This window comes from Oreochromis niloticus, linkage group LG2, assembly GCF_001858045.2.
Source record: "Oreochromis niloticus isolate F11D_XX linkage group LG2, O_niloticus_UMD_NMBU, whole genome shotgun sequence".
NCBI lineage: Eukaryota > Metazoa > Chordata > Actinopteri > Cichliformes > Cichlidae > Oreochromis > Oreochromis niloticus.
In genome coordinates this window covers 35,679,695-35,694,094 of record NC_031966.2, presented here as the reverse complement: position 1 = coordinate 35,694,094, position 14,400 = coordinate 35,679,695, and the positions used below count along the sequence as shown (strand labels likewise).

At 40.3% G+C, this 14,400-nt stretch overlaps 1 long non-coding RNA gene across 1 annotated transcript; it reads left to right on the top strand.

Annotated features, from left to right (window-relative positions):
* Window positions 1-4,024: 4,024 nt before the first annotated feature.
* Window positions 4,025-11,632, top strand: LOC109195157 (uncharacterized). The gene is made up of 3 exons (XR_002056855.2): window positions 4,025-4,234; window positions 9,839-9,895; window positions 10,690-11,632. It is a non-coding gene; the product is annotated as an uncharacterized LOC109195157 (long non-coding RNA).
* Window positions 11,633-14,400: the final 2,768 nt, after the last annotated feature.

Sequence of the window (14,400 nt, the reverse complement as noted above, 5' to 3'; positions counted from 1 at the left end):
CCCTGGTTTTGCCCTTGCGCCTTGTCACGTCGTACCATCAGATTATGCCTATGTGTTTCTGTTCTCTGTCACCAGTATTCTTTGTTTAGTTCCTGTTTTGTTTTCTCCAGCAATAAAGCTGAGGTTTTGAGTTTCAATTCAGTGTCCGAGTCTCGCATTTGGATCCTTCTCTTCATCTGCCTGCACACAGAGCCCTGACACATACACGCAAAGACGCAGACTCAAAGACGCGGGCTTAACCGAGAGACCTTACTACACTAAAGGGGATACACAGGCATTGATGACACCAACAACTAAACACAGGGAAACCAAAACACAGTCACAATACAGAAAACTATCAAAAGTAAAAGTACAAAAACCAAAAACACTGGGTCCCTTTGTCATGGTCCACCCAGGACCATGACAAAGGGACCTATCCAAAAGATACAATTTAAACCATTCAGGGGTGCTTCTTTTAATGCCTACTAAAAATTCTAGTCTTGTTAGCAGAATGCTGTGGTCCACCACATCAAAGGCTGAAGACAAATTCAGTAAAACCAAGACCACAGGGTTCCCTAAATCTGCAATTAAAAGGTCATTAACAACTCTCAGCAGAGCCGTTTCAATACTATGATGTGGTTTAAACCCAGACTGAAATCTGTCGCTATTTCGATTAGCATCTAAAAATCACGGTAATTGCTGAAGAACTACATTTGCCTGTGCTTAAACTGCTGTTTTAAAAATAAGTGATCTATTTTCCTTATTTGGATTTCTTTTTTAATAAAATATTTTTGATCAACAATAAATGTGAAAAATACACAAAAACAATCAACAGTGTAACAAAAGCAAGCCTACATGAAACAAATGTGTGCAGATGAGAGTAAGCTGACATTTCCAGACTTTTCTGGTCCCCACGATGACCATGCCCATCCCCCCATAAAGTGTGTGCCTCAGCAGGAGGAAAGAATCTTGTTCGCAAAGGTTACACACTTCCTGAATTTTGTGGTCCCCACGTTACCTATTCCCCTCCCCCACAGACACTCAGCACGAGGAGCCATGTTGGATGGAGCAAAGCCATTTTAATTTCTGCAGAGACTGATTACATGATGGAAACCAGGTAAGTCCTCTCAAAACTTTTATATTGCTGCTCTCAATAGATGCAGAGACGTTTCAGAGATATATTTTAGCTTTTTATGAGTTAAAGTTTTTAACTGCAATCTTTTTCATACATGGTGTGTGGTTAGCTAATGTTGATTAGCTCTGTGGCCTGGAGGCTTACTGAGGGATGATTACGGCTCCTTGACACTGGTTTGGTTGTTTATTTATGGGAGCTTAATTTGACCTATATTACATTTGTACTAACTTTAAAAGCCTGAAGTCTTATTGAAATGCTCAAGTATGCAGTGGTGGAGGTGGTGAAGGGGGATGGAAGATCAGAATACGAACACGCTTTAACCTTGTTAGCATGTTTAACCTTCACATTCCGCTGCAGTGGTTCTGTGCAGTTTATCTTCTAAATTATTCTGATGAGTTCCTGTTTGTTTTAAATCCATATAGCTATTTAATGTTACACGGTGGACACACACCTGTAGACCACGGTCACGTGCAAGAGGCCCAGTAAAATTACATTTGTGTAGAAACATGGAGTCTGGTCAACCTACTGTCATCTCAGCAATTTTATTGAAACAAAACAGCTGCTTCTGCTCTCCATGCCTGGTGTGTGGACAGACCCTTGGGTTTTTCATGCATGGAATGTTCATGCAACTACCTGTTTGGATCAATGCAGCTCTGCAGAAGGAAGAGCTGCATTGAGCGAATGTAACGGTGTACGTGTTAGCGGTGCCTGAGCTCTGACAGTAAAAAGAGTTTATGAGCAAAGCCATGAACAAACAGAATTTAAAACCAATTTTCATTATTAGGATTAGGATTTAACTTCATTGCCATTACACATGTATGAATACAGGTTAATGCAATACAGTTTGCATCTAGTCAGAAGTGCAAGAGTAGTAAGTGCAATAAGAGCATATTATATACAGATAACTTAAGCAAATATACAGATGTTCTTTAAACAAATATACAGATTTGCTAAATATATACAGATGTGCTACATATATGAATATGTACTGGTGTAAGGTATATGGGCTCAAATTATGGTTATAAATATTCGGTACTTGTAAATCAGGATATGTATGTATAAACATAATTTTTGAGTGTAAAAAAAAAAAAAAAAAACGAAAAAAACCCCCATTTGTATTTGGACATAGCCAAAAAATCTCTGCACTCAAGTTTCAACTTACTAGTACGAATTTTGAGAGAGGACAGATGGGTTTGGCTGCCGGAGTGGCGCTTTTTTGAACTGCAGGTCCTTGAAAAATAAATGCCCTCTCACATCTCTTATCGCCACACCATGAAGGAAAATACCTGTGTGTGTCCAAGTAGACATTTTCTCACAGGTTGATGTGCTCACACAGGGACCTCCAGAGCGTTTTTAAAGGCGCTGTCGACCTTGGAGGGGAAGCAGTGTTGTGGAAATGACACACTCTTCACTAGTCAGGACAGTTACAAAGCTTTCCTCGTTATGAATGAGCTATACGTTTTTATGAAACATTTGAACATAATACAACACAAACTCTCGTAGAGGAGATAAAGTCCGATACATACATGTTTTGAAACGAGGTGCATTTAGTACACCTAGAGCGGCCGCTTATAAACGATATACAAGCAGAGCTCAGCAGCCAGCGCAACAAATTCTGGATCCTTCACTCTTAGTTATCGGTGAGCACAGCGCATGTTGCATCCGATGTGAAACGGCCTTTATGCTGCATAGTGTGACTCATAGCAGTGGTCCGGGGTCAACCCTGAATTTATATTAAAGTAATAGAAAAGTAATAATGGTATTTCTGACCACTAGTATACCACAACTACATGCTTTTAACAGCTACCAAAAGTTAAAGGACCTTATGAGCATTATGGGATATTTATATAAAGATCCTCCAGCTTCAACTGTATTACCCTTCAAGGACCTGCAGTTCAAAAAAGCTTCCCTCTGACAGCCAAACCCATCTGTTCTCTGAAGAAAACCATTAATCAACATCTGAACATTATGCTGCTGAAGTGAAGCAGAGCAAAGTTAAAGGTTTTATTAGAGACACAGCTAAGCGTTTTGCAATTTTGCATAATTTTCAAGTTTAAATTTCTTCAGTATTGAACAGCAGAAATGAGATTTTCTTTTCGTAAGTAAGTAAAAGGGAAAAAACAGCAGCAGACAGCGCTGTAAACAACAGTAGACTTAGTAGTGCGTAACAAGCAAGCGAATAATGCAGAAAACAGGGTTTTAGACGGGAAACTGTTCTTGAAGTATACTGAGAGAGAAAGATGTGCATGAAGCGTGATTTTATCGTGGTGGAAGCAAAACAGCAAAACTAAAAATGAATTCATGACGATGTTTTTGTGAATGTGATGTGTTTGGATCTTCTTTTGCTGCTGGTTCAGTCAGGATTGTTATTGTTATTGTGAGGTATTGTTTGGAGAGAGATAAAACCTGCAGCTTCAGAATCTAGCACAAAAACGGCGTAAACAAAAAGCGTGGACCCGCCGAAACATCAGAATCAGTGAGCTGTCGCCTTTCACCCCCGACCGTGTCCGTGCCGTCGGCGTCACGGTCCTGGGTCGGTGACCCAGTGTTTCGAGTTTCTTGTGTCTCTGAGTTTTTGTACTTTTATCTTAGTTCTCTTTGTTGCCCCAGTTTATTGTATAGTCTAGTGTCTTAGTTTGGCTTTCTTGTATTCTGTTTAGTTTTCTAAGTATTTGGTAGCTGCCCTCTTTGTCTCTTTGTTGTTGTTCTCTGTGTTTCTTAGTTGCTCTGTCTCCCCTAGTCAAGTTCGCGTCTCTGTGTTATACTTCCTGTTTTACTTTGAAGGTCTGTGTCTTATGTGAATGTGTCCTGCTTTGCTTCCTTGTCTCATCAGTTCTGATTTCTTCCAGCTGTGCCCTCCTTCTGTGTCTCATTCCCCTCGTTACTTCCCAGTGTATTTAAACCCTGTGTTTCTCTGAGTCAGTGTCGTGTCGTCCCTCAAGCTGTGTGTTTCCTTGTGTGCCTTGCTGTAAATTGTAGTTCATATTTTCCCAGTTTAGTTTTGTATGATTTTCCCCTGCCAGTAAATAAAGCTGAGTTCTTTGTATTTAAACCTCGTGCCTGAGTGCCTGCATTTTGGGTCCAACTCCTGCTTGCCACACAACACTTCCTGACAGTCAGGTGAGAAAGGCGACATCTCACTGATTCTGATCCGTCGGGGGGTTCACACTTTGTGTTCCTGCTCTCATTTACTGTTTTAGCTGTTTGGTGGTTGTTGAAATTTTGTGAGGTTTAACCTGAGATTCTGACATTTTGGGCAAAATAAATTTATATAAAAAAATCGATTCAGGATTTTAATGAATTGATATCACATTATCCAAGCTAGAATTGATTTTAATCGATAAATCAATAATCAAAATCCACCTCTAGTAAACAGATCTACAGTGTCCTATGAGTATATCTACAGCAGTGGGAGCAGACAGTGTACGGACTATACCAGAAACTATACTATGTCAGTGTTCTAAACGATAGCATTAACCGATGTAATTAGAGCAGGGCAATATGGCCAAAAATATTTAACACGATATATATTTGAAAATTGGCGATAACAATGTAACTGACAATAAAATTGACGCGAGACAAAATACTTTATAACTCCACAACTTTAGTGCAAAAAAGAAACCCCATTAATGTATTTTCACTTAAACAAACAGCTGGGTTTTTTTTTTTATGTGCATAAAAGTTATATAAAAATTTAACAGTGCAAATGCAAATTCCTCACTGACAGTTTAACAAAAGGCATTTCCAGTGGAAATTGGCCGACATATCCTCAGCACAACCATGTATAATAACCACAAAACTTAAAAAGAGGTTATACACAAAATGCGGTAATATTATGTTGAGGCACAGTACGTGTTACAAGGCTCCTGACTGCGGTAGCCGTAATGCTCCAACAATCCGTCAAGCGGTGCGACTTTGTAGCTTAGCAAAGTCGTACTAAAACATTTTTGAGCACCATGTACGACATAAAATTGGTTCGGTAACAGTGTTGGGGAGTAACGGAATACATGTACCGCCGTTACATATTTAGAATACAAAATATGAGTAACTGTATTCCGTTACAGTTACCGTTTAAAAAGGTGGTATTCAGAATACAGTTACTTTGTTGAAATAAATGGATTACACGGCGGTACTTTCCTGTTTCATATTATCGCGGGTCAGGACTGTTTGGGTTTGTTTGACAGCTATGTTCTGTTGTTCCAGGTGGCAGCGTTACGGTTGCCATGGTTACAGGGTGACGCTCTCTCTCTGCGTGTTTCCTGGGTGAGAGAGCGCTTTTTTGTTGTTGTCGTTGTACTAAGCTAATAGGCAGAATGCTACAGGCATTCAATTCAATTTTATTTATATAGCGCCAAATCACAACAAAAGTCGCCTCAAGGCGCTTTATATTGTACAGTAGATAGCACAATAATAAATACAGAGAAAAACCCAACAATCATATGACCCCCTATGAGCAAGCACTTTGGCGACAGTGGGAAGGAAAAACTCCCTTTTAACAGGAAGAAACCTCCGGCAGAACCAGGCTCAGGGAGGGGCGGCCATCTGCTGCGACCGGTTGGGGTGAAAGAAGGAAAACAGGATGAAAGACATGCTGTGGAAGAGAGACAGAGATTAATAACAGATATGATTCGATGCAGAGAGGTCTATTAGCACATAGTGAGTGAGAAAGGTGACTGGAAGGGAAAAACTCAATGCATCATGGGAATCCCCGGCAGCCTACGTCTATTGCAGCATAACTAAGGGAGGATTCAGGGTCACCTGGTCCAGCCCTAACTATATGCTTTAGCAAAAAGGAAAGTTTGAAGCCTAATCTTGAAAGTAGAGATAGTGTCTGTCTCCTGAATCCAAACTGGAAGTTGGTTCCACAGAAGAGGGGCCTGAAAACTGAAGGCTCTGCCTCCCATTCTACTTTTAAATACTCTAGGAACAACAAGTAGGCCTGCAGTGCAACAGCGAAGTGCTCTAATAGGGTGATATGGTACTACAACGTCATTAAGATAAGATGGGGCCTGATTATTTAAGACCTTGTATGTGAGGAGCAGGATTTTGAATTCAATTCTGGATTTAACAGGAAGCCAATGAAGGGAAGCCAAAACAGGAGAAATATGCTCTCTCTTTCTAGTCCCTGTCAGTACTCTTGCTGCAGCATTTTGGATTAGCTGAAGGCTTTTCAGCGAGTTTTTAGGACATCCTGATAATAGTGAATTACAGTAGTCCAGCCTGGAAGTAATAAATGCATGAACTAGTTTTTCAGCGTCACTCTGAGACAGGATATTTCTAATTTTAGAGATGTTGCGCAAATGGAAGAAAGCAGTCTTACATATTTGTTTAATATGTGCGTTGAAGGACATGTCCTGGTCAAAAATGACTCCAAGGTTTCTCACAGTGTTACTGGAGGCCAAGGTAATGCCATCCAGAGTAAGAATCTGCTTAGATACCATATTTCTATGATTTTCAGGGCCGAGTACAATAACCTCAGTTTTATCTGAATTAAGAAGCAGAAAGTTAGCGGCCATCCAGGTCTTTATGTCTTTAAGGCATTCCTGCAGTTTAACTAATTGGTGTGTGTTACCTGGCTTCATGGATAGATAGAGCTGTGTGTCATCTGCATAGCAGTGAAAATTTATACTATGTCTTCTAATGATGCTGCCTAGGGGAAGCATGTATAACAGGGGTGCCCAATCCCAGTCCTCGAGAGCTACTGTCCTGCAGCTTTTAGATGCATCCCTACTCCAACACAGCTGAATCAAATAGTTGGATTACCAATTCGGCATGCCATCAAGTCTGGCAAAGGCCTGATAACGAGCCATTCATTTGATTCAGGTGTGCTGGAACAAGGACGCATCTAAAAGCTGCAGGGCAGTATCTCTCGAGGACTGGGATTGGGCACCCCTGATGTATAATGTAAATAGAATTGGTCCTAGCACTGAACCCTGTGGAACACCATAATTGACCTTAGTGTCTGAAGAGGACTCTCCATTTACATGTACAAATTGGAGTCTATTAGATAGATATGATACAAACCACTGCAGTGCAGTACCTGTAATACCTACAGCATGTTCTAATCGCTCTAATAGGATATTATGGTCAACAGTATCGAATGCAGCACTGAGGTCTAGCAGGACAAGCACAGAGATGAGTCCACTGTCAGAGGCCATAAGAAGATCATTTGTAACCTTCACTAAAGCTGTTTCTGTGCTGTGATGAGCTCTGAAACCTGACTGAAACGCTTCAAATAAGCCATTCCTCTGCAGATGATCAGTTAGCTGTTTGACAACTACTCTTTCAAGGATTTTTGGATATGAAAGGAAGGTTGGAGATTGGCCTATAATTAGCTAAGACTGCTGGGTCTAGAGATGGCTTTTTAAGTAAAGGTTTAACTACAGCCACCTTGAAGGCCTGTGGTACATAGCCGATTATTAGAGATAGGTTGATCATATTTAAGATTGAAGAATTAATTAATGGCAGGACTTCTTTGAGTAGTTTTGTAGGAATGGGGTCTAAAAGACACGTTGATGGTTTGGAGGAATTAATTATTGAAGTTAACTCAGAAAGATCAATTGGAGAAAAAGAGTCTAACTTAACATCAATGGTACTAAAAGTAGCTGTAGATAATATTACATCTGTGGGAATGTAATATGGCCCTAAAGAATGTAGCCTCATGGGCAGTGTAGTCCGTGCTGCAGGGAGAATGGACTACCGTACCCGTTATGTGTCTGTGAGCGAGGGAGGGAGAGAAAGGAAAAGTCCGAGTTGTCACGGAGCAAAAACGGGAGCTGGAAGCATGTAAATATAATAATAACCACTGCAGCCAAGAAGAGTGCCTGACGAGCCCAGCTGTAAGTAAGCTATTAAGACTCGACTGTACGCTGTGTTTGTGTTTTCCTCCGGAAAAAAATAAGTTCCGTTGGAGCAGCCTTTTAACGCCTCTCTCTGTCTCTGGCAAGCAAAGTTGACCCAGACAACAAAGTGAAGCTAGTTTTCGGCTACCAGCCCGACACGGAACCCACCATATTAGCCCGAGGTCCCTTTACTACGGTTCGGAGCCGCGGACCTTCAGTATCAGTAATAAATCACAGCAGTAGTACATTCAGGTAGTTGTAAACAGCATGATAATATATTAAGTAATCCAAAGTATTCAGAATATGTTACTCTCATTGAGTAACGGAATACGTTACAGAATACATTTTGGGGCATGTATTCTGTAGTGGAATACATTTTAAAAGTAACCTTCCCAACACTGTTCGGTAATAATGACGTCCTGCTAGCATGCTCTACCAAAAAATGTGCTTTGGCGTGTATCTGACGGACGAAAGCCCAACCAGTTCCACACCGCTGAAATTGCACCATTTTTACAAAGCAATTCTGGTTCATCTGATTCATTCAACGATCCGCTTTCCCCCTTCTCATTCTCCGTCGCCATGCTTTTTCCGCCATGTGCGTTTGAAAACAAAGTCACTGAGCATGTGCGTTTTACCGATTTTTCTATCGCGATATTTCATTTTCTTATCATTGCCTAGCATTATGATATTTATTATTATTATTATTATTGGCAGGATGAGAGGAGTCCCTGAGAACGATGCGTGCTTGGCATAGACATCTCTTCTCTTGGACATCCTCAGTGGCAGGAGGTGGAGTCACTGTCATGCATTTTCTCTACCCGCTGCAGTGCCGTGCGGTCAGCAACAGTGCAATTCCCATACCAGTTACACAGTTGGTCAGGATGCTCTCTATCGCACAGCGGTGGAAGTTACCCAGTATGTCAGCAGACAGGTGATTCTTCTTCAGTGTCCTCAACAAAAAGAGGCGCTGATGGGCCTTCTTGACCAGGCTGGAGGTGTTAGTTGACCAGGACAGATTCTCAGATGTGGGTCCCCAAGAGCTTGAAGCTGAAGGCCCGTTCAAGAGCTGTTCCATTTATGTAGATCAATCTTTATTTGATGGGGACATGGGTGTCTGTTTTCTCCCTCCTGAAGTCCACAATGAGCTCTTTGGTTTTGCTGGTATTCAGAAGCAGGTTATTGTCAGCAACACACAGCTAGGTGCTTTACTTCTTCCCTGTAGTCAGACTCGTCGTTGTCACTGATGAGACAATCACCGTAGTATCATCTGCAGACTTGATGATGGAGTTTGGAGGGAATAACTGTACTGAATGCTGAGCTGAAGTCGCCGGAGAGTGTGGCATCCAACTAGCTCGATAGAGTTGTTTCCATTAGTATCATGACATTACAATCCATTAGTGTCCTGTTGTCAGTGATCCACAGTCATAACTCATTCACTTTATTCACCAGGCGTTAGCCTTAGATTAACTGTTAGCCCTCTGCGTTTCCCTTGCCTTTGTTTACAGTCTCTGTGCCGTCTTCGAGCACTTCCGGTTGGCCGAGCAGCCTGCAAAGCATCGGTGTTCTTCTTATTTCCGGGATGAGTCAAAGCTTGCTGATAAAACAGTCAAAGTTGTGTAATCCTAAATCCAAAACCTCTAGTTGGGTGTAAGATGTAAAAGCGAAGCTGTTCTACATGAACAGACCCAAAATAAACAGGAATAACACAGCAAACTTGTGAAATGTGAAGAGACACTGTGCCTAGTGTGATGCATGGGCCGCCATCTTGGTATTAGGCCTGACTCCATCTCCTTGTTAAGTTATGACACTCTTAATAAACACTTCACTTCTGAAATGACCAGATTTATGCATTTGAATTTGATGTTTTGTTTTTTTTAAACAGGCCCTTTGTCCACCATGTTGTTGTGACCAGAGTCAGAGGGTGATACTCTTGTGAAAGGTATTGTTACAACAAATATACACCTCAAGAGCTAGGATGATATTTTATTTAAATTTTATTTAAATCTGCTGTCTGATATTCAGCTTTTGAAGTCAAACCCAAAGTCCACAGCAAAGAATATTAAACCTCTTCATGTGACTCAAAAACAAAGAACTTGGCCTAACTGTCCAAATCCTTTTGTAGGAGACGGTTTAATTATTTCATTGTTCCCTGTTGCCTGAAACAATTTTATCTTCAGTTGATGAATTTGTTGAACACAGTTAAAAGATTTTTATGGTGCTGTACAGGTTTTTATTTAGCTCTGGAAGTATGTTTGAGTTATTACAGCATTTGTATAACACCATACAGCAGAGGTGTCGAACTCCAGGCCTCGAGGGCTGCTGTCGTGCTTGTTTTCCAACTAACCTGCCCTTGTAGCTTCTTATTGGCAAAGCACACCTGATCCAGGTAATCAGCAGCAGGTATGGCAGGGATATCTCAAAAACAAGCAGGATACTAGCCCTCGAGGACTGGAGTTTGACACCCCTGCCGTACATGGAAGTTTGTCAGTTTTGAGATATGTACATGCAGTACAATATCTCCCCTGAAATGGCAAAAATAAATGGGGGCTACTTTTTATTTCACTTGTTCACATATTGTATTTTACTTGTTCAGTTTCCTATTTTCTTGTCTGTCCCTCACACTAGTTTTACCAGTATGCTCTCAAAATCACTAACATCAGAAATATCACTTCACCTCACAGGCCCCTTCAATTAAAATTAATTATTACTATCAATACTTTTGTTTGTTCTCAGGAGCTTCACAGAAGAGAGGCTGGTCTGCAGCAGAGACTCTTGCTGTAGAAAAAAATGAGAAAAGGTTCATAGAAGGTGGCAAAGTTCCTGGTAAGGTGGATTGTATTGCATGTATTGAATCTTCACCAAAAGAACTTGAACAAAGGACGTGGAAAGCAGTTAAGGTCTATGTCACAAACAGAATCGGAGCACTGAGGCACCAGAGTGCTAAAAGACTTTACGTTTTGGTTTAAAACACACAGTTGCACGTTTCAGTGCTGTTTTTTCATGTTTCATGTTGAAGCTCATATTTAGTTTACCCTCGGCTGGCCCAGTGTAAACTAAATTGAGTACTTTACATATTTGTGCACAACGGCACTTTTCATTTCATTATGGATTGTAGGAAGGTCAGTACAAGACAAAATAATAATGTGAATTGCTTTTTTTACATTATAAAACATTTGGATAAATGGAATACTTGGAATTTTTTGTTTAGAAGTAAACAATCACTGTCCCATTTGCAGTTTTTTGTTTTTGTTTTGTTTATTAGGTGATGGGATATATGCCATGACATTTTGCTGCCATGTAAAATGTCTTGTGTTTTAAATAAAGAGCTTAAACACAGAAAAATGTTGTTTGGATTGAGAAATTTAAGTGTGTTTGAGGTACACTATCACCATAGCTGCTGTAGTATTATAGCTGTACTGTTTAACATGGTAGGAAATGTTAATAATTTGTGGTAAAAAGTAAAATTGCTAATTTAAATAGGAGGGTCCCCACAGGAATAGCAAAATTCAGGTCATTTTTTTCATGTGAGTGTTTTTAATATATCAAGTGATTTTCCTCTTCACAAAAAATTTACATGAATTTAGCAATTAAAATCAATTTTCTAAACCATGTAGAAAAGGTGGATCCCACCAGCACCCTCCCAGTCAGGTGGGCCCACCAGGTAGTAAAAACGGGTATGTGTGCGTGCGTGCGTGCGTGTTGGTGTGTTGGTGTGTGTGTGTGTGTGTGTGTGTGTGTTGGTGTATGTACGTGTGTGTGTGTGTGTGTGTGTGTTTGTGTGTATGTACGTGTGTGTGTGTGTGCGCGCATCTCTTCCTTTGCATTGTGTCACTAGAGCTGTGGAGCTAACTTCAGCTGCACTAAACTGTGCTGTGATCAGTGTGCTCCTTGTGGGTGTTGTGACTTTTCTTTTTGGGGAGTTACAGGCTGGCAGCAGCTAACGACAGGGCCCATAGCCTGCAGAGGAAAAGAGGAGGACTGAAGCCAAGGATTAGCATTTGTGACCTAAAAGGCTCCAGAGCGTCTAATCTGGCTCATAGGATGGATTTGCAAAGTGTGAAAATTGCAGAGAAGTTAGTGATCATTCAAATTTCCTAATAGACGTGCTGGTATGTACTTGCCAGGGTGACAAATAGAATGAAAAAATATAGAAAGTTGAAAATAGACTATTTTATCAAAAGTATTTACTCCCCTGCCTTTACACACATGTGAACTTGAGTGGCATCCCATCCATATGGTTTCATATGATGCTGACCCACCCTTTGGAGATATAGCAGCTTCAGCTTTACTGTGAAGGATTTCAACAGGTTTAGGAGTGTTTATGGGAATTTTTACTCATTCTTCCAGAAGCACGTGTGAGGTTAGACACTGATATTGGATGAGAAAACTTGGCTTGTAGTCTCCGGTTTAATTCATCCCAAAGGTGCTGAGACAGGTTGAGGTCAGGACTCTTTGCAGGCCAGCCAACTTCTTCTAAACCAAACTCGCTCTTCAACATTTTTATGGAGCTTGCATGTTGGAACAGGAAGGGGCCAGCAAGAAATGACAAGGCTAAGCAGAAGAAGGATGCATCTCTGTTCTAAATGTTAAGCTACTGAGCTTGGTGGGGTTTTTGCTTTCTCTTGTGGGCATTTTTTGAGATTTTTTTGAGAAAACTCAGTGAATTTTGTTTCAGTGGATATAACATTTACATATTGAGAATTTTCTTTCTACCTTTACTGTAACTATGTTAAGAGTGTGTGGGGGAAATAGCTTTCTAGCTTTTTCTGTCAAAGCTAGAAAGCTTTAGTTCTGAGGATTTGCAGAGAGCCTGCCACAGTGTAGGTTCATTAAATCTACCCCATGTTATACCCCATGTCATAGAGAATCAATACGATGCTCCTAATTCCTGTATTAACTGATTTACTTCAGTCTGCAAGCAACTAATCTAAATCTGCTATGGACTGGAACAAATTAATGTTCCAAGCAGCAGTTTAGTTTAATCTTTTTTTAGTCATTTTTGTCAGGAGCCATGTACTGTACAAAAACAGTACTTACACCATCTGGACAGGGACTCAAATTGTAACACTTGTCTCTAGTCCGCTACTCTAATTATTCTATTATTTCTGGATGCTGTAACATAGCAGGCTAAAAGCAGCCTTGTGGGGGACGCATTCTTACTAGAATGACTACATGCAAGCAGTGCAGACCCATTACCGCAGGGCTTTGTGAAAGGATACGCTTGTGTGGGAACTGTCAGTATGCATCCTGCTGTGCAGGGACTCAGGACTGGGAGGAACTGTAAAGTCACTCCAAATATTGCATGCTGAGATACAATTTGCATCTTCACATATGCGCAGAGTCCTGTTCTTTTTCAATGTCGGTGATATATTCTCTGCTTGACTTTCCTACACATTTATCATGTATATTGTTATATCTATATTGTTGATCTCTCTCTCATATATGTATATAGAGAGATCACATGGTGGATTAGTGTGTGTATAAAGTGTACAAATGCAATAATTTCCAGAAAAATCCATTTCTTCTTGTGTTTGTCTGCACACCGGATGATTCTGTTGCAGGAACTTGTATAATAGCAAATGTGAGAGACGGAGCAGCCTGATTTCCTCCTGGTTTTCTCAGGGATATCAACCAAGTAGCAATATTCTGTTCAAATCCTCCAAGAAGCTTCTCAGGACAGAATTTTGCACTGAGCTCTGGCTCCAGGTGATGGAGGACGGTTCTTCAAACCAACAATCTGAATAAGGAACTCATATGTTATTATTATCAAATGGCTTTAGATGCATTTTCACTACAACCATCAGTTTTTGGAAAAATAAAAATAATGGGGTCCCAACATGAATAAATATCTCAGGGTGCTGTACAAACTGACAGGAGACTGACTTGTGATTCAGCAAAGTTAAAAAATGTAACTAAAATCCTATTCAGACAGAGTTAATCTGAAATTGTTTATGCACTTCAAGCTAATTTAACCAGGAGACTCGTTAGCCTTTGCCAAATCACGGTAGCGAAGCATATGTTGGCATATTTACACATTCAGCAGGAAATCCTCCCAGGAATCCCCGTGGAGCTGATAACTGCAGGTGAACGTGCCAAAAACTACCACAAGTATATCTGCATATCACATTTTCTTCAGATCATCAATAAATTATAATATTTTTTTAATTATTATATACATTTCTTAAAACATAATACAATTTTAATTGCCAATTTTGCTCTATGTCACAAAGGTAATTAATGCTTCCAAAGATTTTTTACCTCTGAATCGGGATTTACTCCAAACCTTAATCCGCCTACGCAAAGAATTTCTTGTCCATCCATCTATAACACTGAGCTAACAAATATGATATTTTGTTTGCCTATTACTTTCTGTTTGTCTGACAGCACACTGTTGAACACACCTTCTCATGGTTTTTCTTTATTTATACTACTTTGTACTTTGTA